The sequence below is a fragment of the Lagopus muta genome, chromosome 8 (genome assembly GCF_023343835.1).
Source record: "Lagopus muta isolate bLagMut1 chromosome 8, bLagMut1 primary, whole genome shotgun sequence".
NCBI classification, from domain to species: Eukaryota; Metazoa; Chordata; class Aves; order Galliformes; family Phasianidae; genus Lagopus; species Lagopus muta.
In genome coordinates, this window is record NC_064440.1 from 27,372,158 (window position 1) to 27,399,636 (window position 27,479).

The 27,479-nt window shown below is 41.0% G+C and overlaps 1 protein-coding gene across 6 annotated transcripts in view; it reads right to left on the reverse strand.

Annotated features, from left to right (window-relative positions):
* Positions 1 to 27,479, reverse strand: part of SLC39A10 (solute carrier family 39 member 10) — a 114,203-nt gene that overhangs the window by 32,707 nt on the left and 54,017 nt on the right. Inside the window, exon 1 of one of the 6 annotated variants that reach the window (XM_048952364.1) lies at positions 15,459 to 15,556. The exons of 1 other annotated variant lie outside the window; for it this stretch is intronic. The gene's annotated coding sequence lies outside the window, so the exon portion shown is untranslated. Of the gene's footprint in view, positions 1 to 6,090; positions 6,278 to 6,648; positions 6,853 to 15,458; positions 15,557 to 27,479 lie in introns of those variants that run through there. 4 more of the 6 variants (XM_048952369.1, XM_048952363.1, XM_048952365.1 and 1 more) reach the window with 4 other exon arrangements.

The following is a 27,479-nucleotide window of genomic DNA, read 5'->3' on the forward strand; positions in this document are numbered from 1 at the left end:
AACACAGTCCTTGAAGTGCGTCCTCACCAATGCCGAGTACAGGGGCAGGATGACTTCCCTTGTCCCGCACACCACACCACTCCCGCTATAAGCCAAGAAGCCAACAGCCTTCTTGGCGACTTGGGGACACTGCTTTCAAAAAGCGTTTAAAACTGAACAATTCAAGCACTGGCAGTACACCTCTGCCAGACAACTGCCTCATGCACAGTTCAGAACAGGAAGAACTGGAACTCGAGCCTGTTTATGCATAACATCAAGTATTACATAAAAGGGAATACTTTTATTTTTAGCACTGAAATGTAGTGAGGCAAAGACACAATATTATCAGGACTGCAGTCAAGTAACTGCATAATTCATAACATAATAAAACATAACTCATAATTCATTATGTTTTAATGTAGGCTAGTACAATTTGGAAATGTACTTCCAGGCTGAAATACTGTTTTCTCTGGACAGATACTCAGGCCACAAATAAACGCTCCTGTGAATGCTCTGCAACAATTCTAGCAAAAAACATGGCCAAAATGATATGGCTTACATTTCATAGACTGAGAGCAATTATCAATGCAGTGGAGTCTGATGAAAAGAGAGGCCTTCCTTTATAAGAACGCATTATATAAGTTACGTAGAGCTTTGAGAAGCAGCACAGTCACCTTTAAAACAGAGTCCAACATTCCACTTGTCAGTAATGAAGCTCTTCTGCCCTGCGCCGTATCTGGTACGAATGAAGAAGTGCACGTGGTGGCACAGTAAGACTTGGTTTCCCTCTTGAGGGAGGGAAGATTTAGGTTGGATGTTAGGGGGAAGTTCTTTACAAGGAGAGTGGTTAGGCCCTGGAACGGGCTGCCCAGGGAGGTTGTGGATGCCCCGTCCTTGGACGTGTTCAAGGCCAGGTTGGACGGGGTCCTGGGCAACCTGATCTGAATGTGTATGTTTGGTGGCCCTGCTAGGCAGGGGGACTGGAACTACATGATCCTTGAGGTCCCTTCCAACCCGGGTGATTCTGTGATTCTGTGGTTAGCCATAAGACGCATACCCACCTGCTGTTCCCCTTTGGCTGTGGTATTACTACTGTTATTGTACTACACAGGCTAAAACCAGCATTCCGAATCACATTGGTAACATCTATGAGGGACTATTTTAAAGAAGATTACGCATATTTTCCTTTGTTTTGCTTTGATGCTCCAAACAATGTATGGCTGTATTCTATTAGCAACCAGCTCAGTTAGAAGAGGAACTAAATACAGATATCCTATCATCAGCTGTAAATCAATTACCATTTCCAGTTATCTCCCAGCATTAAAAACATTTTTTTTTCATCCATTAATAATCACTGCACTGCAGTAATAAAAATGCACATGCAATAAAAATGTACAGAGATCATTTTATGAGTGCAGTAAAAATCAACTCACCTTGAGACATGGATCTTAACATGTAAATTGTAGGGGCACCTCTCAGTAACAAAAGTTTATTATTGTGCTATTTACTTAGAGATGTGACTGGGAACTTCATAAAATAAACAACCAGCAGAAACATCGAGCCAGAATTTGGTGAACAAGACCTCTACTGGAATACATTTGTAACTTTATGCAAATCCCGCACTTTTGCATACAACCTCCTCTGCACATACTCACTCCGAAGAGTTTTTATCTTACATTGGCTTTTTATCTTACAAAAAGTCTAACCATGTGAATACTCTTCCAGAACTTCGTTTGATGTATGACTTTCAGACATGAACACTGTTATTCAATTACTTCCATTATTATCATCTCAATTCAACATTGATTTAGCTACCTAATACCAATGACTACTAAATTACATCTTGTCACTCAAGCACTGAAACAAATGCATGACGACTTCAACTTTCTGTACTTCCTACCTCTTGAGAACTTAATGCTCTTCTCACTTATTTCTAGTTAATGTCCCCAAATTGTACACACTTTAAACCCGCTACTTGAGAACTGGGATTGCTCAGTATGGAGAAGAGGAAACTCAAGGCGACCTTATAGCTCTCTACAACTGCCTGAAAGGAGGTTGGGCTGAGGGGGGAGTCAGCCTCTCCTCTCGTGTGATTATTGATACGTCTAAAGGAAATGGCCTCCAGTTGTGCCAGGGGAGATTCAGGCTGCATGTTAGGAAAAATGTCTTCTCCGAATGAACTGCCAGGCACTGGAATAGGCTGTCTTGGGAAGTGGTGGAGTCACCGTCCCCAAAGATGTTCAAGAAACATGTAGACTAAGGGAACATGATTTAGTGAGAAATATTGGTGGTAGGTGGACAGCTGAACTGGATGATCTTGGAGATGTCTTCTAACCTTGGTGATTTTATTAAAATCTGAGCTCAATAGAAGTTTTTCCTGTAAGCTAAGGTTTGGTCCTTAAACGTGGTGAAAGGTCCTGGTAACTTAACAGACTGCAGTGTGGAATAAGGGCATGAGCAACAAGATGATATTAGAAAAGAAATCTCACTGTTTCTTACACGCAGGTTCTCCAACAGACTACCCAGTAAAAATGATGTATCAGTTTCTACAGCAGTCTAATTTTCCATTAGTATAATGAGCAGACTATCTTCACTCTCAGCATACTGTTTTTGGAATCAGCAAGCTATAGAAAATGTGGTAGTAAGGTAAGAATGAAGCTCATAGGTCAGCAGCAGCTGAGACAGAAAAGGCAGCTGAGTCATTCCTTCTCTGCAATAAGAGGCAAGTCAGAAAGTGGAAAGTCACAGATGAGGCACCACAATGCAACACCCAAAAGATGAAAACATTTCTAGTCTAATAAAGCACGTTCCCCAGCATGGGCACAACGTCCCACATCTAATTTCAACATCCCTTATTTTTATGCTTTTGAAACAAGCATTAGGAAACCATGATCTCTGCTATCTTTCACACTGGCTTCCTGCTTGGGGACATAAACATCTGTACAGGGACTAGACAGGCATAAGAGGTAACAAAAAACCTAAGTGACTTCTTTCTTTTTTACTCCTTACATTTATGTTACATCAAAAACAAACAAACAAAACAACCCTTGGAGAGATGGTAACGATGCAGCATAACATGGAACATTCTGAACAGGTGGATGAAAGACGAGTGCACCCTTCTCTCACCTAGGAGATTACAATGCTAACAGAACACTTTTCAATATTTTGATCAGTTTTGGAAGCTTAAAATTTGTTCGTTTTTTATTAGCTTCACCTAATTTATACACATTACTTTATCATATATTATTACTCACACTTAAATACCTCAGTTGCAATTTAAGAATGAACTAAAAACAATCTTAAATCTATCCACATCACCAAGCCCTAATCAGCAAGATAAAATCTCTGGTTGTCAATTAAGATAACTTCAGCAGTCTAAAGAGAAACACTTCACAAATAATCAAATTATATTACAAATATTTGCTCTTTAAGTTGGACTCTCACAGAACAAGAGGAAATTATACTGTTCTTCTTTAAATTAGAACAGAAATTGATTCCCCAAAGGCATGAATTCTTCAATTCTTAGTATAGTCAGAACTCCCTCTGCACCTAAATCTCAACTCTATGAAAAGCATACTTTCACAAAGACAATAGAACCATAATCTAGCTTTTCTTCTTTGAAACTTCTGATGACATTTTTAGGTGTGCTAAGAAGCAAGTCAGAATCTGACATTCATTTGACAATCCTGAAACGTGCTGAAACATAACAGCCAGCGTTCTGACAGCTGATTGACAAACTGGGAAGAAAGCGGCAGTAAGATTTCTTTTCTAATATCATCTTGTTGCTCGTGCCCTTATTCCACACTGCAGTCTGTTAAGTTACCAGGACCTTTCACCACATTTAAGGACTAAACCTTAGCTTACAGGAAAAACTTCTATTGAGCTCAGATTTTAAGTGGCTTGTGTAATTCTAATTTGGTAATTCCACTTGATGAAAAAAGATAATATGGCTTTAGAAAAGTTATCAAATGCCCATCGTATATTCAAGTTAACTTCTATTTCTGTAAAAACTGTGGCGAAGATGAGACCAAACTCGCTACAGAAGACAAAAATCATGATCAAACGCCATTAAAACAGAATAGCAAAAATAAACAGGCCCAAGCATGCTTCCTTTAGGTCTGTACATACACCCAAGCTTAATATCATGTGATCTGTGCACCACCTCAAAGTTCCTTCCTACTTGGACCAACTACTGTTTCGCAGATGATCTCTTATGAATATAAATAACTTAATAACAGTTGCTTGATGTACTTAGTGAAGACCACAAAAGAAATCTATGCCAGGTTGTAAAGTACTAACTTTCCCATGTGCGAACACAAATTTCATTTTGCCCAAATCAAACTACACTAAGTTCGTATCTTACCACGGTTTCCTATCGAATATTCAAAGGAAATGATTTATTAATGTGTAAAACCCAAGTACCATATGCAATCAATATCCTGCTGCCTCTCCTCAGTGTCACTTTAGAAGATGCATATTATGACGTCACGTAACGCTTAAGTTTCAAATCAGATCATGACCAGCCACTGGAGGAGACAAAGATCATCACTGCAGGGATTTGTGCTTTTTTTAATGGGAAGCAGAGGTTCCAGAACACTCCCCAGTTACCATGATTCACTGTAATTTTTTTTGTTCGTAATGGGAGAAACAAACATGCAATAGCTCAGCTTGTGAATATATCTGCACTGCTTTTTGCAGTTCATTTTACATTAACGTGTGGATACACTGTCCGAGGGATGCATCTGTTTCTTAAGACAGACTGAAAAGCACAAAAATTCTACACAAAACCAAGGCACATTCATTTAAACAACTTCCCTGTTGTGGAGAAAGTTATGCAGGCAGAATCTCCTTTCTCATTGCCTATTCCAGACAGGAAACCGCGTTCATCTCTTCAACCTGCACCTTTAGTAGACACTAGTGCAATGTCCACAAGGAATTGCCACTTATTTCACTTACACACACGTGAATGTACACAACTTATTCATGGTCTGTACACAGGCCTTATTCTCTAAATACACCGCATGGCCGCATGCTTCTTTCCTTCCAAATATGAAGGTGTTGGAAGCAGTTCAAGAAGTGCTACGAGGCAACAATTGAAACATTTACTTTAAAACAAAAACCTAATCAGGAAAATTCACATCACACATTTTCAAAAAGTATCAGGAACCACAGATCTTTAGCAAGCAGTTTTCTTCTATAGCCACGAGCGTATCAGCCTATGAAGTAACTGTCAGTAAACCTAATATCTGATTTGGAATTAGAGCAGCACATCTCACCAGTCTACAGGGAATTCCTATTCTTCTACACATCCAATGGAAAGTTCATTCTCAAGTAAAATCCAAGTGTGTGCTCTTTTATTTTCCTTCAAACCACTTCGGAACCATTTTTTGTGCTTTTCATTTTAATGTCATTGTATGCATTACTACTATGCAGAAGAACACCAGAACACACTCCCAGGAACCACTGCTGTTAATGGGACAATCACTTCCACATTTCCAAAAGCCAGGCCTTGCTCTGTGCAGTTCTCAGAGCTGTACCAGCCTTCATCTACCACAGGCTCTCCGAGTACTATGATGTGACATATTAAAAAAAATAAATAAATCCACAATTACTTACTGTTACATATAGATGTACAGTTAGTGCAAGAGAACAATTATTTTCAGCTCAAGAATTGGTTGTAATTCATACACATCAGAAACACGGGATTAAGAATGAGCAGTTACAGACATTACACAAAACAAAAAAGACGAAAGATAACGGAAGACTTCTTGGAACAGCTTTATTCCAAAGGCTCCACATTCAGCACCCACCGACGCAGGTTAAGCACAGGTGAAAGCACAGGAAGCTCCTCATTTCCGTGCACATTATACTCCAGCCAACGACAGCACCTCCTGACTCCCCTCGGCTTACCTTGATTGTTTGGGGTTGCATACAAGTTACACAGCCTGACTGCAGTTTCTACCCACGCTAAGGCGAACTTCAGGCCCAGGAGGACATAACCGCCCGCCTCGCTCACCGCCCCCACCCACCACGGCTCACCGCCGAGCCCCGCGGGCCGCAGCCCGCTCTCACGCCTCGCCGCCCGCGCTCCTATCTCGTAGAGAGCAGCACCTCGCAGCCGGCCGCGGGGCTCCACGTGGCCGCGGGCGGACGGCGCCGGGGGACGGGGCGCTCCCAGCCCGCGTTTACGCTCGGAAGGAGGGCGAGGGAAGCGGCGACACCGAGAAGGAAAAGCCGCACCGCCTCCCGGGGCGGCGGGCCCGGCCGGCCGCTGCGGGCCCTACGGCGCCCCCCGCAGCGGCCTGGAACCGCCGCGTTCTGCGCCCCCGCTGCGGGCGGACGGCTTTACCTGCCGCGTGGCCGCCCCGGGAGGACGGGGAAAGCGGGCGGGGGACCGCCTCGGAGCACGGCGGCCCCCGCCGCCCCCGGCCCCTCGCCCACCCGGCGGGTCCGGCACCGCCACGTCACGAGGCGGCCGCGCCGCCGTGCCCCCCGCCCGCTGCTCCGCATCGCGGGGAAGGAGACGTCCGCTAGTGCCCGCCGGCTCCCGCTCCTCGTTCGTAACCCCGGGCCCCCCCCCTACAGCCGGCCCAAGCCGGCCGCCACCCGCACCGCCGCGCCGGCCGCTTGTGGGGGAGGGAATGTAAACAAATGGGGTTTTATAGCTACCTCACTCGAGTGCCGTGTGCATCTCCCTCTCCGCTCGGTACCAAACCGCCGCGGCGCCTCCTCCTCCTCCTGCAGCTCCTGCCGCCGCCGCCGCTACGCTATTCGCCAACCACCGCTACGCCAACCCCCGGCGCGCTCGCCCGGCTCACCCCTACGCACCATGCGGATCGCGTCCCCGCAGCCCGCCCGGCCCAATGCGGAGCCATTTCCTCCTCTTCCCCCGCGCCTCGCTTCCCCCTCCCCTACTCCACCGGCTACGAAAATGGCGTAGCGCTCCCCCTCCCCTCCCTGCGGCGCCTTGCGCTCATCACTCAAGCGAGCGGGGCCGGGCGGCGGCGCGGAGCGCAGATACGGGAACCGAGCCTCACGCAGCCCCGGCTTCGGGCTGCGCTGTGCCGCTTGCTCCGAAAGGAGCTCGCCGGGCGATACCGGCTATCGCGGAGCCACGGGTGATTCACCCGGACTAGCCCCGACCGGCAGCCTCGTATCTCCCCTGCGCGGCAGCTGAGTGAAGCCGGGCCCGGGCGCGTACCCAGCCGAGAGCCCCCCTCCCCGCTGCGGGCGGCCTGCGTGCTGCCGTGGCCGCGCGGCCTGCGGCTTGAGTGTGCGCCGGGGCCGGGCCTTTATTCAGCGGCCGCCGAGCGGAGTGTCGGCGGTGTTCGGGGAGCGCGGCTCAGCCGTCACCCCGGGATCGTGCCAGGGAAGACTCGCGCTGTCCTGGCTGACGGAACCCAGCGAGTCCGTCAGGCTTACTCGTGAAACAGCTGCTATCTGCGTGATAAGCGTGTCCCCTCCTCGAGATGGAGATGCGGCCCCTGATCACAATATATTTGATTCCTCAACAAAGTCGTAGCAGCCGTAGGGCTCAACAAACATACGTAATACCTTATGTAGATTAAACCCTTTACCGGAACAGCGCCGCGGCTCATTAGACATTTTGGTTTATGCTGTAAGACTCAGAACATACAGCAACTTCACCTCAAATGCTGCTTAAACAAACCGGCTTACTTTGTAATGGTGATGTATAGAAAGCCTACTCAAAGGCTGACGTGCAGTTGAACACGTCACATACGATTTAAGTCATTTCCTTTTTATTTCTGAGAAATTTGCATGACTTTTTTCTCCAAAACCAAGTGATGCTTCCCTAGCAGGCTTCAGACCTCCCCTCTTTTTGGTGCAAGAGGCACACATGTTTCTCACAGACTCTCCTTTTATGGAGCTGAAATAATCCACCTCCTGCTTTCCAAGCATGTTCCTCTGCGGAGCTGGCTGGCACATCTGCACTGCACTAGGTCCGGCCTGGCAGAACCAGAGCCAATCCTACTTGCAGTCCTACCTCAGCCCAAGGCTTATCTCACTGCAATAGCCTTCCGAAGTAAATTTTGGCTCGGCAACATATCTCTGGAATCCAAAGACAGTCTTAAATACCAAAAATACAACGTGTACGTAACATGAAAGAAAGTTGGTATCTCCGTGTCTCCCAAAAAAATCACATAACCAGAAAACTGAAGTCATGGAGAAAAACAAAACACAACAACAGCAAAACCACCAACAGCAAGATTTTCCAGATAAGATGGCTTCTCTATGAATATTCGTTATAATCTGAGAGCCATCGTTCAGGTCAAAGTTTGGGGACTGCTAAAGTGAATTGGAGGGCCTATCCCTGCCCCAGATTGTTTTATGGTAGTTGGAATAATTTCTGCCTCAAAGCAGGCCCTTTCTCTCAGCTATTTGGAGTAGCAAATACAGTACAGACCTGATTCTGACATTGGTCATTAGACATCTACCCTAAAGTACATCGTCCCATGCTGTGAGGTTACTTCTCTATAGTGTTAATTGCATATTTTAGTACACATGCTGCTTGTGCATAGATACTCAAAGGAATCAGAATGGCTTAGGTTGGGGGGGACCTTTAAGATCGTCTAGTTCCAACTCCCCTGCTGTGAGCAGGGAAGTACAAGTTTCTACAGCTCAGTTTCACAAACCAAGAACAAAAACTTAAATCACGCATCGCTATGAGAAGTACATTTCCCTGTAAAGCACGTGGAACAACTTTCTGTGCTGCAGGGAAGCTTGTAAAACAAAGCTGGGAAGCCAGCTCTGAGGGAGTGCTTGGTACAACACAAATGCACACAGCAGATCTAGACCGATTCTTCAGGTTTTATAAACAGAGTGATATGTTACCATGATTTCATAAAAGAACTCACTTTCCCTCCTCCCCTCCACCTCCCCTTTTCTCACTGGGCACTTTTTGAGTACAACTGAACAGTACATGCTTGTACATTGGGTTGCAGGATGGGAATGTATTCTGCTAAGTGATGTGGATGTGTGTTTGTGGTACAATGCTGCAAAAGCAGACTAGGGCTTCTAGTAGGGCTCCTCAAAAAATGAGGCCCTGTCTAGACACCCATCTCCAGTTTCAGAAGCGTGCTTCGCCCTCTTCCCCTTTCCTATGTTCCACAGAACACTTGGCCATCAGATCTGGGTTTAGGTCAGCTAGTTGTGTTGCCACAAATGACAGTAAAGCAAGAGAAAAGATGTAGAGTTATGTTTCGAATACAAGATCCAGGCCTAAAGAGAAATGCAAGGTTGGATGGAATTTGAGAGATCTCATACACTGATTTCCTGTTCTCCCTTTCTAAAACCCAACTACATGTGGGGAATAGCAAACTTAAATAAGGAGACTTATCTATGCGTACATATAAGTTGTTTGTTTACGAGAAAGTTTTTATTCACTGCTAATTTAAAAGGCAGATTTATGTTTTGCTTCCACTTACATTCTTATGTCCAGTTACACATTCTGCACAAGGCTTCTGTTCTTATTTTTTGTTTCTGAATGTAAGCTAAAGGAAGAGCCCTTGGGGAAGTATCCACTCAGGATTAGGAACGATAATAACGAAAAAAAAATCTTAACCAAGAGAAGTTTGCTTGGAAAGTTTGTAGTTGAAGGTGTTGACACATCGTCCATTGTCATGACTTGTTCCCAAAACTAAGTTTTGTGCCCTCAAAGCAAAAGTCCCTGGCAAATTCATCTTTTATTACATTTGAAATACTGATGTCTAAAGAAGCAGCCAGGATGGTTGTGGGAATACAGGAGAAACTGTTTAGAGCAGAAGCTGTGGAGCAGGATAAAGAGCAGATGATGGCTCAAAGAATCAAATTGCTCCTTCATTCACAAACATCTGTAACCTTGGCCAACGATTTCATCAGAATTCAGGGCAAATTTGAGTGCCAGCATACCTGGTTTTGTGCTTTACTTTATTTCCTTTCCTGTTCTTTAACTGTTACAGCTTTTGTTCTTGCTTTTCACTTATTTTAAGAGCCTGAATCAAAGTCAGAAATGCTATTTCTTATTTGACTGTTACCTGTTCAGCTTGTCAGAGACTTTCATGGAGATAGCAAGTGGGCAGAACTAACCTTGAGGAGACAGAGAATGGCTAACAGGGCAAGGCCTGCTAGTCAAGCAGAGAAGTTTTACCAAATTTATTTGTAATGAAAGAGCTTTACTACAGGAGGCTTTACTCAGAAGTATACTGACAAGAACTGCTGAAAAGAAGTATCATGGAATCATATAGAAGACATTTTCTTTCCTTGTTACATAATTTCTTAATCTGGATATCAAAATGTTGAGATTTGTCTCCTCTGTTTTGAATTTACCAGTGTACCATATAACCATGTGTAGTTAATTTTACTGAACTTTAAGTATTCAGTATAGCAGTCTGGTAAGTACTCATTCCCAGAGGACAATGAGATTAGGTACTGACACATAAAAAAAATCTGCAAGGACATAAGTGAAGGTATTTAAGCATCTGGATGAGCTTAAATATCACCACAAGTAAGTAGTGACTGTAAGATTAAAGCTCACGCTTGGAAATAGGCAGAGATGTCCTCCAGGGGATTTCAGTGCCTCAGGATGACTTGGCTTGCTTGCATTGAATTTAAAGGCTAAGTTTATTTATTTCAAGGCAGTATATCAAAATGGCAGTTGTACTAGAGACTATACGGTTTTTTTTTTCTCCATATTCCTGCTGAACTGGGTGATCTTGCTTAAGCTTTTCTTTGGTAGATTTGTTTATTAAATTCTGATTGGTATTACTGGTAGAAATTCCGATGATAATTTAAAGTAAGTCTGGTTAGTTTTGCACCAACCAAAAAGGACCATTTGAAAGTTTCATTACTTGTAAGATGGGACAAAAAGGGAAAATATATTTGAACTGTGTTGTTGTTCTTAAAAGAACAAATCTTTACCCTTCTTCCCATACAACAACATGCATATACTCCCCCATAAGGACAGCATATATACAGGACAGCATATATACGTGTATAGGCACGTGTAGGTTTTGAAGCAGAAGTATTAGTGTCAGTGACTTGCTGTGTGTAATTTTAAATATGGCACTAGTGTAAATATTGATGGGAAACACATTTAAACAGAAGCTTGTGAATTATTTTTTTTTTTAAGCATGCCAAAACAAGAAATAGATTAAAAGGAAGTTTGTTTCAGAACTTATTAGACTACTGCGGGAAAGGGTTTGGCTTTGTGTTTGTGTTTTCTTTTCTTGTCTGTTTTTGTTTTTAACATGCACTGGCATTTTTAGTGAAAAAATATTAAAACCTTTTTCGTTGGCTGTAGACTTACGGTTACACAAACATCAAAGGACATAAGTGAAAGGGTGTGTGATGCTGCAGCAACAACTGAAGTACTTGTTCCTCACACAGACTTTTTTCTGCAGTTGGACAGAAGCCAGTTTGACTTGTAGCTATTCCGTTCGTTTTGCAAAGCTAGCAAATGCTAGTTTCACTTATCCACAGCAAGACTTTTTCTGGGAAAACTTTGTCTAAATGGCTGTGACTTTACTGTGTTGTTATTTCTTTTAGCACCACTTGCTAGACTTGCTTATCAAAAGCAGCTCAAAGCCCTTCCCTGGATCAGAGACTCAGCAGGTTTGCTGTAGCAGGGATGGGAGAAGATTCAAAATGGAAGATACTAGAAGTAAGGACAACGTGTCACAACCTTCTTCCTCCCCAGAATGTTTGTGTTTATTTTTCTCTTTCCTTCCTGACTTTTGAAGACACCTGTTCTCTGTGGTATTTTTTTCTGTAGCACTAGTTTCAGACACAGAGTCACTTTTAGAGTCTGTCTTCATACCAAAGAATATGAGGATATGACCCACACCATCTGCTGAATTGTATGATTTGTCAGACATACAGTTCATACTGCTTCGTTGCACCAGTTATTCTTCAGCCTTTCCATTCTTATAACAAGTAGTAGAACATAGGTTTGGGATTGACCTATCTGATAACGTTGGAAAACTTTTTTAGGACAAGATAGTAAAAAGGCGTAATGAAATGAAAAGGCACTGTGGTCAGCTGCTTCCTTTAGCACATGACTAGTGTGAGACTGCTGAGCACAAAGAACTCGTGTTCCCAACCACAAAAAGCCTCTGTATCAATAAATATAGGATATTCTCTGCCGGAGTCGTGCAGGGTTCAAAACATTTAACAAACTCTGTTAGCTGGCTAGGTGGAGTGGACTGAAAATTCCTCTAAAGGCTTGTATTTATAAAAGAAAACTGGATTGATTCCAGAACTGACCCACCTTGCTGAAAAGGAAATATTGACTTTAATGTAATCTCTTTACATGTTCAGGAATTTTACACCCTCTTCTCAAATAGAATGGGAGCGACTAACAGTACTCTCCTCGACATTATTTGAAAGGATCAGTGAACAGACTGAAGTAAGAAAATGAAAGTCAGTATCCTTTATGTCAGTCCCTGCCAATTTTTAACCTCCACTTTAATGATTAGCAGTATTTACTTATAACCAAGATCTAATGAGCCATAAAAGCGCAGCTAGATTTTAGTCAGCAACTGGTGTGAAGTTCCCCATTTCTGGCACTTCTGTTACATGTAGAAGTGGAAATGACAAATTTTAAATGAATGCAATTCCTTCAACATCAACAGGTGGAACTGGAATGCCAAGATATCCTTAAGTTTCTGTTCTACCTGTTTTGAATGCCTGAGGAGGGACTATGCAATTTCAACAGTGGAAGGGGCATTACTAAAATCTACTATAGATATGCTTCAGTAACATAAGCTTGAATGGACAGCAGAGGATGTTGTTGATGCCTCATCCCTTCTTTATCATAGAACTTAAGCATCAAAGGGACATCCACAGAGATAACAAGAACATGAACTCTGAGAGAAAAGAAGCACCACAGATACTGTTTGGAGAAATAGAACAAATTATGAATGGAATATTTCTTAGGCCTGTTTGTTTTTAAGTTAACTGTACCAGTAGGAAAATGTAAAACCAGCAGGAAGACTCTCAAACTCAAAGTTATTGCTAACTGTCCTTCTGCTTAGGGAGCACAACTAACTCATAAAAGAGTGAGCTTAAGCTTTGCTGTGTTGATCCTTCCATGCCTGCTAATGCTATATATAATAATTGAAGGGAGAAGATGGATGCTGGCCTTCAAGGTCCTAGCAACTTTAAAAGTACACCACCTCTCTTTGAAATGCTGGTATCTACTGAAGTTGCTGTTGTTGTGTTCTCCCTCCCTCTACTTTTTTATTATTATTTTAAAATTTGTTTCACTCGTATTCTGCAATGGAAAAGTTAAATGTTAAAGCCCCCAGTTTCTAAAAATAAAGGGGTACCAGGAGGATTATGAATTACATTAGGAAACACCTCAATTTCCAAATCTTTCACTATAAGCATTGCACAGCACTACTAGGTGTTGTAGCTTTATTTAGCACATTGCTGCCCACAAATGTTTTGCGCAATTGGATTGTAATTACAGTTTCAATGACACAAGTAAGAGTGTGACTTCAAGCTTGAACAGCTATAGAGAAAAAAGTAAACTTCTGCTGAGATAGACAACTGTATGGGAACTGTTGAGTCACATTTTTGATCACCTGATTGATCACCTGAGGCAAGGACTGAGTCAGGTATGGGAGCACAGGTGAAGGCAGTTCAGCTGTGTGACAAGGAGGGGTGGAGCCTGGCTGCACCTCTCCTAGACCCTACTTAAGTTAGCACCTTAGTCACGTGCTAGCTGGCTGACTGCCACTGGGGAAGGCTCTCTTTCTGGAGATCACTGCCTTTAGAGTTTGTTTTGTTTTGCTTTTTTTTGCAAGCCTAGAGCACAGGTAAATGCTTCCCTTATTTGTGATTATCTCTTTCCATCCTTCTAATTATACAGCCTGTACAGTAGCAGCCTAAGCACACCACTCTGCTAATTGCATCTTTGCGAAGTGTACAATAATGATGAAGCACAGAACATGGCTCAAATGACAAGATGTGAAAGTCTGAGGTGAATATCACTGAAATACCATGGGGAGGAAGGTTCATGTGAATACACACAGCTTAAAGCTGAGAAGAGAGGCAGAGCAAGAGGGAGGCCATGCTCCATTGCTATTTTTCAGCTGTATGGCTTCACAGCCTCACCTGATGACTTACATAAAACAGAACTGCAGTAAGACTGAGCTATAGCAGCAGGACAAAGTAATAGTGATGAATGTATCCTGTTTTCTGTTGGACAAGGAAGAGAGGTTTAAACCACATCCTCAAATGAGCGTGGGACTAGACAGACTGCTTGCGGAAGAGGGGACAATGTCATGCGTCTTTGCTGACATGTCAGATGATGCATTTGGCAGGTGTGAGAGCATCATGAGAGCTCTGAGGAGACTTGTGAGTGGGAATGCCAGTAACCAACTGGAACAAAAATAATGGCTGGGTTGAAATAGCATTAATTACAGAGATAACAAATGGACTGTCAAACTCAAGGGAAGCAAAAAAGCCTCAAGCAAGCTTGATACCGATTTTGACTGCACTGAAACTGAAAATAAACAAGTTATGCTTGAAAATACTTGATTTCATTCACAATATTTATGTTTGCTATCTCTCCCAGATAACCTTTTCTTCATTTATCACTTACCTTCCCCTTAATAACTGAAAATTCATTCCTATATACACAACAAGAGGTGTGCCACTGTGGTACAGCTAATGAAATAATTGTATACTTTCCCAAGAAAAACATACAAGACTGAATTCATGCCTTTATTTGGTAAAGCAGCTGGAAAAGGACACTAAAAACTAAATGGTAAACAGACAAAAATTCACTAAAAAACTGAGAGGTATTTTTTGAAGCACAACGTAACATCCTTTGGCAGACAACATAATGAAGGAACTCCAAGACACTGTTCCTTAAAACCAAAGAGAAGCTAAAATAAAGTCAATACTAAGTAATACTTTGCAAAGAAGCTAGGAATATTTTAGGCAAGCCTGTTACTTCAAAACAGACTGCTCAGGGTTGCTCAGGTCATAGAATCATAGAGTCACAGAACCTGTTGTGGTCAGGGTTGCCGACCGCTAAATCAGGCATACCTGGTTGGGGCTGATTGATTGCCAAATTCCCATGTAAAGCAGAGGCCAAATTCTAGGAGATACCCATCCTAAAGCCTGCTGACAAGCTTATCTGAAGCTTAGCTCAAATGACCAGAAGTACCAATCTGGACAGTGCAATTCCAGGATAATGTTATCTATATACAGACTGTCAAATTCATAGCATAGGAAAACTGGAATTCCATGCTGTCATTCTGAGAGGGCTTATGTTTTAATGTAACTTACCCTGCCTACCCTAAAATGAAGGCATATTAATCTTCGTCCCAGCAAAATAGACAATGATATCACAGGTACCGCTAATTAGAAGAAAGTAGTGTTGGTTATTGCAACCTCTAAAAAGCAGTGAATCAGAAAAAGAACTGCCAGTCATGTGCCCCCTCCCTCTAAGGAGCAGATCATCCACTTACACAGTGCTGAGTGCCAGATTCATCGTGCAGGGCAGCAGTGTCTGATTCTTGTCATTTCCCTCTTTCTTGTCTTCCTCACTTGCACGGCCTATAATCACTTCCCTCAATGTGAAAAGCTGCTATCTCTGCAGTTTTCTTTTTAAAGAGCTGTACGAGCAGGACTTTTTTATTTATTATTACACAGAAATTGAACTTTGAGCTAGTAAAACCAATATTATCACAGTGCTGTAGTACTAAAACCAGAGCTGCTGTTTTCACAGGAGGACGCTTCAGATCACTTCACAGAACTTGGGGCTGTTGAGTACTGAGGCGTGTGCAGTGCAAAAGGGCCAAATACTGCCAACAGAGAAGCAGCAGAGCGCTGCTTTTTCAGAGGGTGTTGCTGAGAGTTTTCAGTGCAATCTGAAACTTAAAGTAGAGAAAACTGATTTCTGCAGGAGAGAGTGGGGTGTATAAAAAGCAGTGCACCTTTTCCTTTTGAAACACCATTTGAGTCACACTGTGTAACAGCACAGGAACAGCATTCATCTCGAAAGTCAATGAACTCCTGAGGCAAAACAGAATCGTTCTTTATGCTAACATAATCTCGTCGACAGAGGTGTTCACTAGACAGGGACGTGTTCACAACAGTCCACTGCTGTTAATGCTATAGATCTCACAGAGGAATCTGTAAGAAAAACTGTTGATAAGAGCTCAGATTCAAAGCTGAAGCTCTGTCCCCACAACTCACTGGCTCTCCTCAGCACAGGCCTCCAAAGTGACTGACCAGAGACTGCCTGCCTGGGGAGGCAAGGGACATGGAATATGTATGCGTTCTGCTCCTGAGGTACTAATGAGTTTAAAACAGTTTTCCTTCAGCATTACCCAGGAAGAGATGGTTTGAGAAGGGTTTCCTATTTGGTGCTGACACAGTGATACACACTGTCATGGTGCTGCTAATAGGCATAGCATCTGCTCTGTGGACTGTTTGCTTTAGCCTGACATTGTTTTCAGGGCATTTAAAGCTTAGTAATAATATTTACGTGGTCCTGAAACTCTTGTCTGTTTTCGGAAGAAAGCAGGTTGTTAATGTAAGTTCAGAAAGGAAACAAAAAATGTTTTCCTTTTGTTTCACTGTGTCATATCCTTGAAGAAGCAAAACCAGATACCAGCAACCTCCCTCAAAAAAAAAAAAAAAAAAAAAAAAAAAAGCTGACTGCTAGAGCTGTTTTAGAGAACTTATTTCAACACTGGTTTTATGCCTTTAAAAAGGGTTTTAAAAGGCATTGCTTTGAGATATCCAAAGCGAGACTACTTTGCTGAAATGTTTTAAGCTAAAAGGTAATACAAATTAATTTTAGCTACTGCAAAGCATCCACAGACTACAAGGTACGAATGATTACAGATGTGCTTAAATACCAGAGAATTATACGTAAATGATAGAATTTTCTTTACTGTGCATACACTAAGAACTTTTTTGACAGAAAGCAGCTTTCCATCTGATAAATCTCTAAGCCCTTAGAAAAATGTACACTGATGTTCAATAGGGGACAGCAAGTCCGGTTCAGACAATGGGATGTGACTTTCCTCCCTCCACCCCCCATTGTGCTGCTGGTTGGTAAACTTCCAAGAGAATGTGGAAGAAAGATTACTTGGTTTCCATTACCCTAAGGCAATAATCTCCCATGGTCACCTACTGAGCCTAAAGGAGGGCTGGTTTTCACTGTTAACTGAAAATGATGATAAAACAAGTTTATAGAGGAACACAGTACTGAAACTTTGTCAGGCTCCAATTCACGAGTTTAAATAATGTTCCCACGCTTATACAGGCAAGGATTTGTCTTGACTCAGATGCTTAGGAGCCCCTTGAAATCAATGGAAACACAAATATGTTAGGAGTGAGGCACAGGCTCTAGGGTATTGATGAGTCATATCCTTTGCATGTCACAATCATTACTGAAAAATATGGTGACTATATAGTGAATGTGGCAAAGAGCCTTGGCAGTGGAATGCAGAGACATGAAAGTAGTATGAGGGTGTAGGGACACTGCCAAGCATTTCTGTTTTGTCCAGATTCTGCCACTTCTGGAGACTGATAGTGGCAAAAAGCCAGGCATTTTGAAAGCCATGTCCATTCTTTAAGTACACTGCATACATTATAAGAAAATCCTGAATTCTGTCACGTTTGCTGCAGTGTAACAATATAATGTCTGCTTGTTTTTTGTTTTTGTTTTTTTTTTTTTTTAATTAAATACTTCATACTGAAATCATTATGAACCATGATTGCACTGGTTCTTTCTATTTGAGACTTTCAGATCTCTTCACTGTGCTGAGAAGTACCTGATAACTTTGTGGCTCTTTGAAAAAAGCAGCGTTCAAATTGCTGATCTCAAATCTACTAAAAATATGCTCGCTTCCATAATACCTGGGCTAAACTGCAAACTTCAGTTTTCAAGTTCTGCAGATTCAATAAAGTATTAAAAACAAAATGGATGAGAAAAATGTAAAACAAACAACAAAAAAACAACTCGTCTATGATGAAGCAGTAGTGGACAGCTGTCACTTAATTGCCATGGCCTGCTTTCTTTCTTGTAGAGATCCTTGCAAGTCTCTTTACCATCTTATACTCTCAAGAAAATTGTTTTAGCTTTTACTTCTTTGAATTATCTCTTTCATTGTAAGCAACACGTTTCAGTGCTTTCAGCTGTCAGAAGCTGCAGAAAAGCATGTGCTATAGATGCTGCAGAAATGATGTACTGTCTGCCTTTAAAATACATTGCTTCTTTGCTTTACATTCATTTTTGTGCTTAGAGGGTGTTATTAAAAAGTTACACTTTGTAGCAAGTTCTTCTTGTTTGACCACTTTGTAGAAAAATTTACTTTCCTTTACTTTAGGGTGCACTCCTGTGGACCAGCTATAGGAAACAGTCTATCTGGGAACCAGCAGGGTATCAAGTGAATGAAACTGTTGTCATCCATATTGTCACAAATGGAGGAGCCAAATGGAGTCATATATATTTGTCTACTGTCTGCATATATATCAATCAGGCATCTTCCCCCAAAATTTTGAACTAAAACTCATAGGCAAACTACCACTAGAAGTAAAACAATACATAAAAGAAAATAAATAATACGAACCTTTCTGAGTTTCAGGTGAGATAGAGTTATTTTTACTAGTGGCCACTGTTGTTTGAGTTGCCAAGCAGCACTTACACTCCTGTGAGATGAAATAAAAACAGCTTAATACAAGTTTTACTTTTTTTCCCCGATTCTCTCCCTCTTCCCACTGAGAGGGGAGTAAGAAAATGGCTGCATGGTGCTGAGCTGCCTGCCAGGTTAAAGCACAACAGAACCAAGTAGCAATACAGGGGTATGTTATAGTATGCCTAAAAGCACGTGCACTTGCATTTTTTCAAAGTTTGGAGAATTTTCTTACTATTACTCTGTGTTTATGTTAATAACTTCGTTAATTTTAAATCCACTAAAATCTCCTGGTTCTAGATCTACAGGGGAAAACAAACAAACAAACAAACAAACAAAATCTATACTCAGAGCAGCTCACAATACAGGTAATTTCAGCTCCAGCACCTTAGTCCTGGAACTGGAAATGCCTATTACATAAATGACACTTTATTTTACAAAACATAACACCAGTTAGAAACTCAGTGTTTTCTTCCAGAGCACAAAGCCTAAACTAGCAGTGAGTTCTTTGATCTTTCATCAGAGAGTGCTGACAGGGATGGCAGCACTATGTTCGTGCACTTTGGCAACACTAAATACAACACTAATTAGCCAATGGCATTATTCTCCTCATTCTTAAGACTGAAAATCAAGCAGATCCTGGTTTCATCAGTATTCCATATCATGACATCATGACAGGCTGTTTGGGTGCAGAGGCACAGTGCACTGCAGAGCTACTTCCTGGTTTCTCTAGCAGCTTCGCATGAGTTCTGACTCGCCAAGAGGAAGATATACTGGGATGTACTGCATTTTCCAGGAGCCTCCATGTGATTTCTGATTCTGGGTAAGGGGGGAAGAGCTCTTCTGTCTTTTTCAGGCGATGAGCCACGGAGGGCCTGCCAATAAAGACTTGGACTGACACACTGACTCTTTCTCTCTTCTCATTTTATGTTTGGTTTGTTTTGATGCACTACTGTTAATTATTTCGCATTATCTCACATTCCTTTTAATAAATTAGCTTCTCCTATCTCGATTTTTTAAAATTTTTTTTTCCCCTCTTCCTTTCCCCCCTCAGCTTTCTCCTGAAGGGAGGGAGGAGCGTTGCATGATGAACCCTTCAGACCATGATACAGGCAACTACTCAGTTTTTCAGCTATTCAGCTTTCTTGCTGGAGGCAATATTTCAACACATCCACCAGAAACCATCGATACTAGTTGCATGGAATTCCTGAGACGCGGCCATGGACATAAAGCCACACGCTGCAGAAGCTGCTTCTCGTTTGAACGACTGTGTCGTTTTAGTCTGACCTTTGCAAGTGTTTACAGGAATCTTTAAGATGTTTTTAAATCAAGTTGAGCAACATGAGAAGTGAGATCGTGGCCATTTCTATAAGTCCAAACCAGCCATAAAAGATTGCTCTATTCAGGGACTTCACTGGAACCGTGAACCAAAGTCTAATGGCACTTTGCTACAGCTCATCTATATATGATGTTGAATAATAAACAAAACCTGATGCTCTCACAACTCTCCTGACTAGAATTTGTGTGGAAAAAAAGGAACTGGGTCTAACTATTGTAATTCTACATTTAACAGCTGTAGAGCAGGTTATAATAATTCTGATTCTGTCAGGAAGAGCTATTAGTCTGGACAAATACCTTTTGCAAAGCTAAGCCATCATTACTCCACCAATGTCTGCAGCCTTACAAGAATGTCTAATGAGCATCAGCTCAGAAACTAGTGCAACTCCTTTCCAGGGATCAGATGCGTGCTTTCTCTTAATTGCTCACAGTCAAAATGGATTCTGCTTCACTAATACCTAAATAACCCCATATCTAAAAACATTTAATACAGAGCTGGAATCAAGGGTAAATGGTCTAGCGGGAGAAGAATGGAGCAAACATCTTGTAATTAAGGAAATAAAATGCTGTAATCTGGTGAGCTTCCATCTCTGAACTGATTAAGGCAGCTCAGCAGAAATAGAAAACTATCTGTGCCCTGAGGATGGCTTTCTAGGAAGACAGCTTTCTAGCTGACGCATAAGACATGTTCACAGAGATCAGTCAGACCTATTAGGTGTGCAGCATTCAGCTGTTAATACACCCAGTCTTCTTTGATTGACACTTCTCAAATGATTATTTTTTCATTAAAAGGTTGGAGCATTATAGCTGGCTTAAATGATCAACAAAATGAGAGGCTAACATTTATTTTTGTTACCTGGTAGAAATCTGAAGATATATGTGTTACATACACAACCTGTATTGACTACCATGCTTTTTCCAGAGAGGGATGTCTGTTGTGGAAGTTACTGGTTGGCTTAAGATTACTCTCAATTGTTGCACATGGACTAAAATTAACAGTAGTATTTTCTTCTCTTTTCTTACTCAGAACATTTATTCATATATTCAAATGTAAGCTACCTACTGAGAGACTTTGCAAATTTAAAACTGCAGTGTTAAAAAAAATTCCAAAAGTGACTTATTTTTTTCTGAATTATTTCACAAGAAACATGTGAGAATGCTGCTTTCAGTATATCCCAAAATAGACAAATGAGCACTAGAATAATCATTATCACTTTACTTGTTTCAGTGTGCTGTGAAGTCTGTGGAATAATTTCCATTTACTTTTGGTGGACAACAATAATGTTTTCAAACAGTGATTTGGATTAATAATGACTAATCTAACATTTCAAAAATAAAGAGGTAAATTAGTAAAGGGCTATTTTATTTACTTGACATTGAAGAATAAACACAACATGTGCTTTTATTGTGGTCATTACTACAGGCTGCTAAAGGTCTGAATTTCTGGACAGAATGAAATGCAGGGAAAACAACCAACCAACCAACCACAACAACAACCCTTTGAGGCAGTAAAGTTGAGGTTTTAAGTCCAGCAGTGATTTTTCTTTCCCTGTTAGTGGGAAGATGCTGGATGCTGCATCTTCAGACTAGTTTAATTCCACTATTACGTGATGTTTCGTGCAGCAGCAAGAATAGTGCTCCTCTACAAAGCACTGATAACCTGTCTACACAAATCCAGGGTGCTTTATTCTTTCGTATGAGAGAGGAAAGCTCAAGGTTAAGAGAATAATTATGAAGAGATAAAGAGATATGGGTTGAGCACCATTGTGTCTGACATTGCCCCGCAGTTAGAGAGGAAGCAGAGTTAGAGCATTTGTGCAAAGAATACCTGCAGTGTCCTTCATCTGGGTAGTCAGCACAGTCCTGTCTCATTTGAGTTACAAGTTTTGTTTTTTTTCTGTACTTCCCTTCATCCTTCTTTACCAGTGAAAATCTTTACCACAGACTTCTATTCAGGTATGGATTTTCTGAAGGTGGAGAGTGAAAGTGGGCAAATTTCTCTCCCATTAGTCCCTGCTTCTTGCAGTTTTCTTCAAGAATCACAAATCAATTATGAGAAATTGGAGAAGGCAATGGGATTGCATACCTATAAAAGTCATAGTGAACTTGTTGAGGATGTGGCAGGCATCCTTTATCCAAATGGAATTAAAGCAATAATTCTTTTTGACCAAGACAATACCAAGACTCATAAAAAACCTCAAGTTTTGAAATTCTGATATTCTGCAGAACAAACTTTATATCAATCGGTACACATTTGAAAATTGTAATAGAAGACATCTAGAGTTAATAGCTAATGCACTGCCTTGCTCTCACTGACGGAAGGGGAGGGGTAATGGTCTACCAGCTCCTTCACATCTGAGCCTGGACTGGGTTCTTATTAACCGGAGGTGCTACTCTGTAGGAAGACTTCCTGGGAGCTTAACTACAAATCTCTCTGAGCAGCTCAAACATTCCTGCAGACTAGATGGCAGGAATAATCATCAATTTGAAAGATACAATTAGGATGAATAGAATGGGCTTGCTTCACCGAGAGTTTTTAAAGGCAGATCAGGATTGTCTCATACTAATTAAAACCAAAAGGTCAGAACCCGTTTAAGGCAAAATTAAAGGGGTGGAAAGGCATATATTATATGTTCACTGCTTTAGAAATTATTAGTAGAAAATAAAAGGTTTGACCTGAAAAGAGGCAAAATGGAAGCCAACCTGGAACAGACAAGTGGCACTTGAGTCAGGTTCCTGGACGAACTGGCAGTGCTGAAAAGCTTTCTGCTCCCAACTCCCTCTTTGGAAAGGTGGATGGCAGACACACTATGGCAGTACGGGGAAAATTCAGGGCTACAGGGCTGGGGGAATGCCAGAAAGAAAGCATCTGAGAACATCAAAGTAGCTCATTTCATACATTGAACCAGTTATGGAAGTGGTGCAGGTTATGAGACACCTTTTTCTCTTCAGCTTTGGCAAGCCATACTGCATTGTAATGTCCCTGAAGCTCTCAGAAAGCAGACCTAGCTATTTGTAAGTCGTATGTCTTTCTTACCACTATTCACGTCCCTGCTAGATTTAAGATGATTGTTTCTAGAGTTCTCTCACAGTTGCTTCTCTGAGAAAAGAAGTTGCTTTAGCAATAGAGAATTACGTTAGCAATGACAGATGTTGTAACAGCTTCAATATTCATGTGTTATGTACACAGAGATCCCCTAGATGATCAACCGGCTTGAGAGAATCAGCCAACTTACTCTCATCTTTTCCTTGAGCATGTTCTTCTCCTAGATGGAGGCTTCTTTGAGAGAACGAACAGCTTTGGTATTTTGGTCTTGTCCTAAGTGAAAGGCAAGAGCTCCTCATGTATGGTTACTGCAGACATATTCAGTAGCATGAGGTTTTCATCCACGATTGCCTCTGCATGGAAACCCGTGGCATCCATTGAGTAGGCATCCTAATGCAGCCCATAGGAAGGAAGCCTGATGTTCCCCATGTGTCACACGTCACATTTACTGTGTGACATTGGTGTCCTTGCAATATAATCCTCTCAGATGTCCTTTACTGGCAAACAATAACCGTATGACAGTTTAAATATATCCCACTGCTCCCCAGACAAGAAAAGGAAGATACAGTGATTCCTTCCTCCTGATGTCAGCTTTGGGCAGACAGGCTCTTGAGACTGCTTAAAACCACAAAGATGATTTATTTTCTTCATACTCTGAATGGAAATCTGAGTCTTATTAACTAACAGGAAAACTAAGGAAAAATACTTCCTAAAGCTCTCTTCCAAAGGAATCCAGATGATCTTGTTTTATACAAAAAAAAAAAAAAAAAAAAAAAAAAAAGCATTAATCTGACTTTTGAATTTGATATTAACTGCTTTGTAAATGAATGATGAAGTAAAAAATGAACAGCACATTGTCATTTCTGATGCTAGTGCAACTATATGTAGAAGCAGTAGAAGTGACTTAAAACTAGTGAGAAAAGAAAGACTAGAAGCCATGTGATATATTTACCCTCTTCTAAAAAGAATTTACTGCCTTTGAGTTTTAGTAAATTCCTTGCCTGAACCTAGAATAGCACTTAGTGCTTCAAAGTTAGACATACTGAAAGAGCATTATTTTTTTCTAGTGATCTGAGGAGCAAGGCTTGTAAGTGGGTATAAGTAAAGTACATAAGCAAGAATTAAAAGGAGCAATGTAAAACCTGGGCCTGCTGATTAAAGCTAGAAACAGGAGAAAGTCCCACTAAGTTACATACCAGCACAGATGATTAACTGGAAATATAACAGATTTATCACAAACAGTGCCACCCTCCACCCTGTCTACTAGCAAAGAAAGCTGCTTTTTTCTTTTCTCTCTCACTCTTTTGTCCTGAATTATTATTAAAAAAAAAAAAGTACAGATTTTTCCAATTAATTTAAGAGAATGTAATGGCCAGTACTACTTTAAAATAGCAGCACCTGAAATGACAGATTGATGTCTAAGTGGAAGAGTTAGAGAGAATAATGAAGTAGAATAGACCAGATAATAATGGAAGGGGAAGAGAAAGATGATGATAAAACATTTAAAAAAAATCATAAAAGCAAATTGAAATAAAGATGAGGGTATAATTGAATGAAAGAGTAAACTTTAAAAATGCAAATATTAGATGAAAAAAAGGAACTGGGAAAGAGACGGTATAAGCAAATGGGGAAAAGTGATGGGGAAGTTTTGTTATATCAACAAGAACAGTGACCTTAAAGAACAAGTTTGATAAAGACTAAAAAACACTTTAAATCTTAAGGAGGCATTTTAAAAGGGAAGACAGATCAATTCTGACTAGAATGTGAATTTGTATGGTACCAGAAGCAGTTCAGGAAAAACAAAAAGGAAAAAAAAACAAATCAAAGCCTCTCTGATTATGACTTTTTTCCTTAACTCCCTGAAATTATCTGAAAATTGCCAGAAAGCATAATGCTGAAAGACACTACTGTTGATTATCCTATACCTTTGATGTTGCAGGTAGAATTGCTACAAGATCAGTTACCAGTTTTGGCTAGGAGCATGTACTTTTGTATTCATCATGTAGAAGTAAATGTGTAAAAGGATTTACATGAGTACAATCTCAGCAAGACAATAATGCTTTTGAAAGCCTCCGTATCATCTTGGACAAGATTTTCTCTCTCTCATAAAAAAGTATGTTTTAGTGTTCATCTCTATCTATCAAGACCCTAAAACCTCCCTAAGACCTCCCTAAATCCATGTTCCTATACTTTGTGGAAAATGGTTCATGGCAGCAGATAACACTAAAGCTGCTAAGATTCAGTGATAGGAAACAGTAATTGTTAGTAGTTACATATCAAGGAACTTCCTGGCTAATGCTGCCAATCCAGAGGTGGTTCTTTGACACACAGTCCTGAGTTGTCATCACTAGAGCAGCTCATGCACCTCAGTGGCAGTACACTTACTTAAGAGTGATATCTGAGAGGAGGTCATATCATGAAAGTGGTACAGCATCGCAGATTAAAGTTCATCTGTAAAGGATGGAATACCTCGAAACTTGTTAAGTGTCTGGAAGTCATTCAAATTGAGATGAACTGAAAACAGACAGAAATATTTTTATACAAACTCTGAAACAGATAATTGAATTACAAAACACTTATAGACAGGACAGAAACTAGAGTGAGCTGTAGAAAATCTACTTATCGCAGTACCAGAAGGTTCTTCTACTTCCTCTCTATCCAGCCAACGTGCTGTCACATTCTTAGCACAGATGTTCAGGGATTCAGTCCTTTTGCGTAGCTTATATCCTGAGGGATACAAGAAGGCTAGCTCTGGGAATCCCTCCCTTTTGTACTACCAACACCCTTCTTAGGGAGTTATTAAGATTCATGATTTCTTACTCACTCCACCCTACTGAGAAGGATTTCTTAATAATAATTCAGTCCCAGGTAACTTCAGAATTCCTCCCTCCTTGCCATTGAGTGCCCCTTCATGATTTCAAAATGGTAATTTTGCTTAGGTCTATCTGGGAGCAATTATCATCTGCCCAGACAGTAAACAGATTATGTTAATAGTGCTCCAGTACTTGGTTAAACCCTAAACAAAGTTGTAACCTGCTGTGATGCAAAATACTTTTCAAGCAATTTGAGATGTAGGCTGAGGTTTTTTTCATGTAGCTTATCACAGAAACTGATTTTTTTTTTAGGTGCATACATAACCTGACAGTGTTATTCGATATAATCGCACAAGCCAGTTTACTTGTACTTTATTCAAGATGAGATTTTATGTCAAACCAACACTGCTGAAGTCTTTGACAGTGAGTTTAAGACAAAACCTTCTGCAGCCCAAACTGTTTCCCTCCAAAAATTGTTTCTGGGTGACACAATTTTTCCACCCTTAGGTTAAATATCTAACATGAGGTGGCACCTCTTGCCCTTGCTTGGCTATAGCTACGATGATCCACCACTAGTGAATTACAACTCCAGTTATACAACTCCATTCTTAAACTAAGAAAACACAAAGACAAACCATATAACATTCATTGCTTAATAGGAGTAACAAATTCACCATAAACTTTTTTAAATGGAGGCACACAGTGAATCCGTTTGGACTGTTAAGTTAGCTTCTGCTCTATCAGTTTCACATTATTACTTGCCTGTTTAAAGCCTAAAACAACTCTAAGTAAGAGCAGTCCAAGAGGAAATGCTGTGATTTGCTTCTTTTTGAGCTTCTTCTGACTGTATGCCATTAACACTCTATATTTGAATGGTGTGAAAATAGTTGTGTCATTAAAGATGAGTGATGACCACACTAGCAGCATGTTTCATTCATTAGTATTTAACACACCTCACTGACTCAGCTGTATCCTTCACTACATTGGGACATGTCTACTTTTTTTTCTTCACTGATCAAACTGCCTGTTTTAAAAAATAAGTGATACATACTGCTAGCCCAGCTGCAAGCTATTTATCAACGCCAAGTGCATTTAGTGTGCAACAGGCTTTCAAACCATCACCACCATGTCCAGAACTCCCAACCCTCATAAATGAAGTGACTGCATCACTTACAGCACTTCTGAATTAATAAAAGAGATGGGCCAAAAAGTCATTGCGTTTAATAGCATGGCTAGCACTGTTAAAGCAGTTTACTGGAAGAATATTTTATGCCCACATGAAATTTTAATATAAAAATATCATTCCAAATTTCCAGACTTACTGCTTCTGTGCCCAAACTGAAGCAATACTTTTCTTTAGTCCCCCTAAAGTTTCATAAACAGAGCGTGAGGAAGGAAAAGCTGACTTCCTATGACTCCTGGCTTAATAAAGTATCCAAATTCTGTCCTCAGGTTTCACCTACAGACCAAGAGGTAGGGAGATCACAGCAGACTCAAATTCTTATTCGGCAATTACAACTTGGATAACAATTCTGTTGTTGAATTTGATGACATTTCATTTCATTGTCCTGTAGCATACTCTTTGCTCAGTTAGGATAACAGAAGAAATTAAATATCCTGTTATACTTACTGACTATCCTGAAG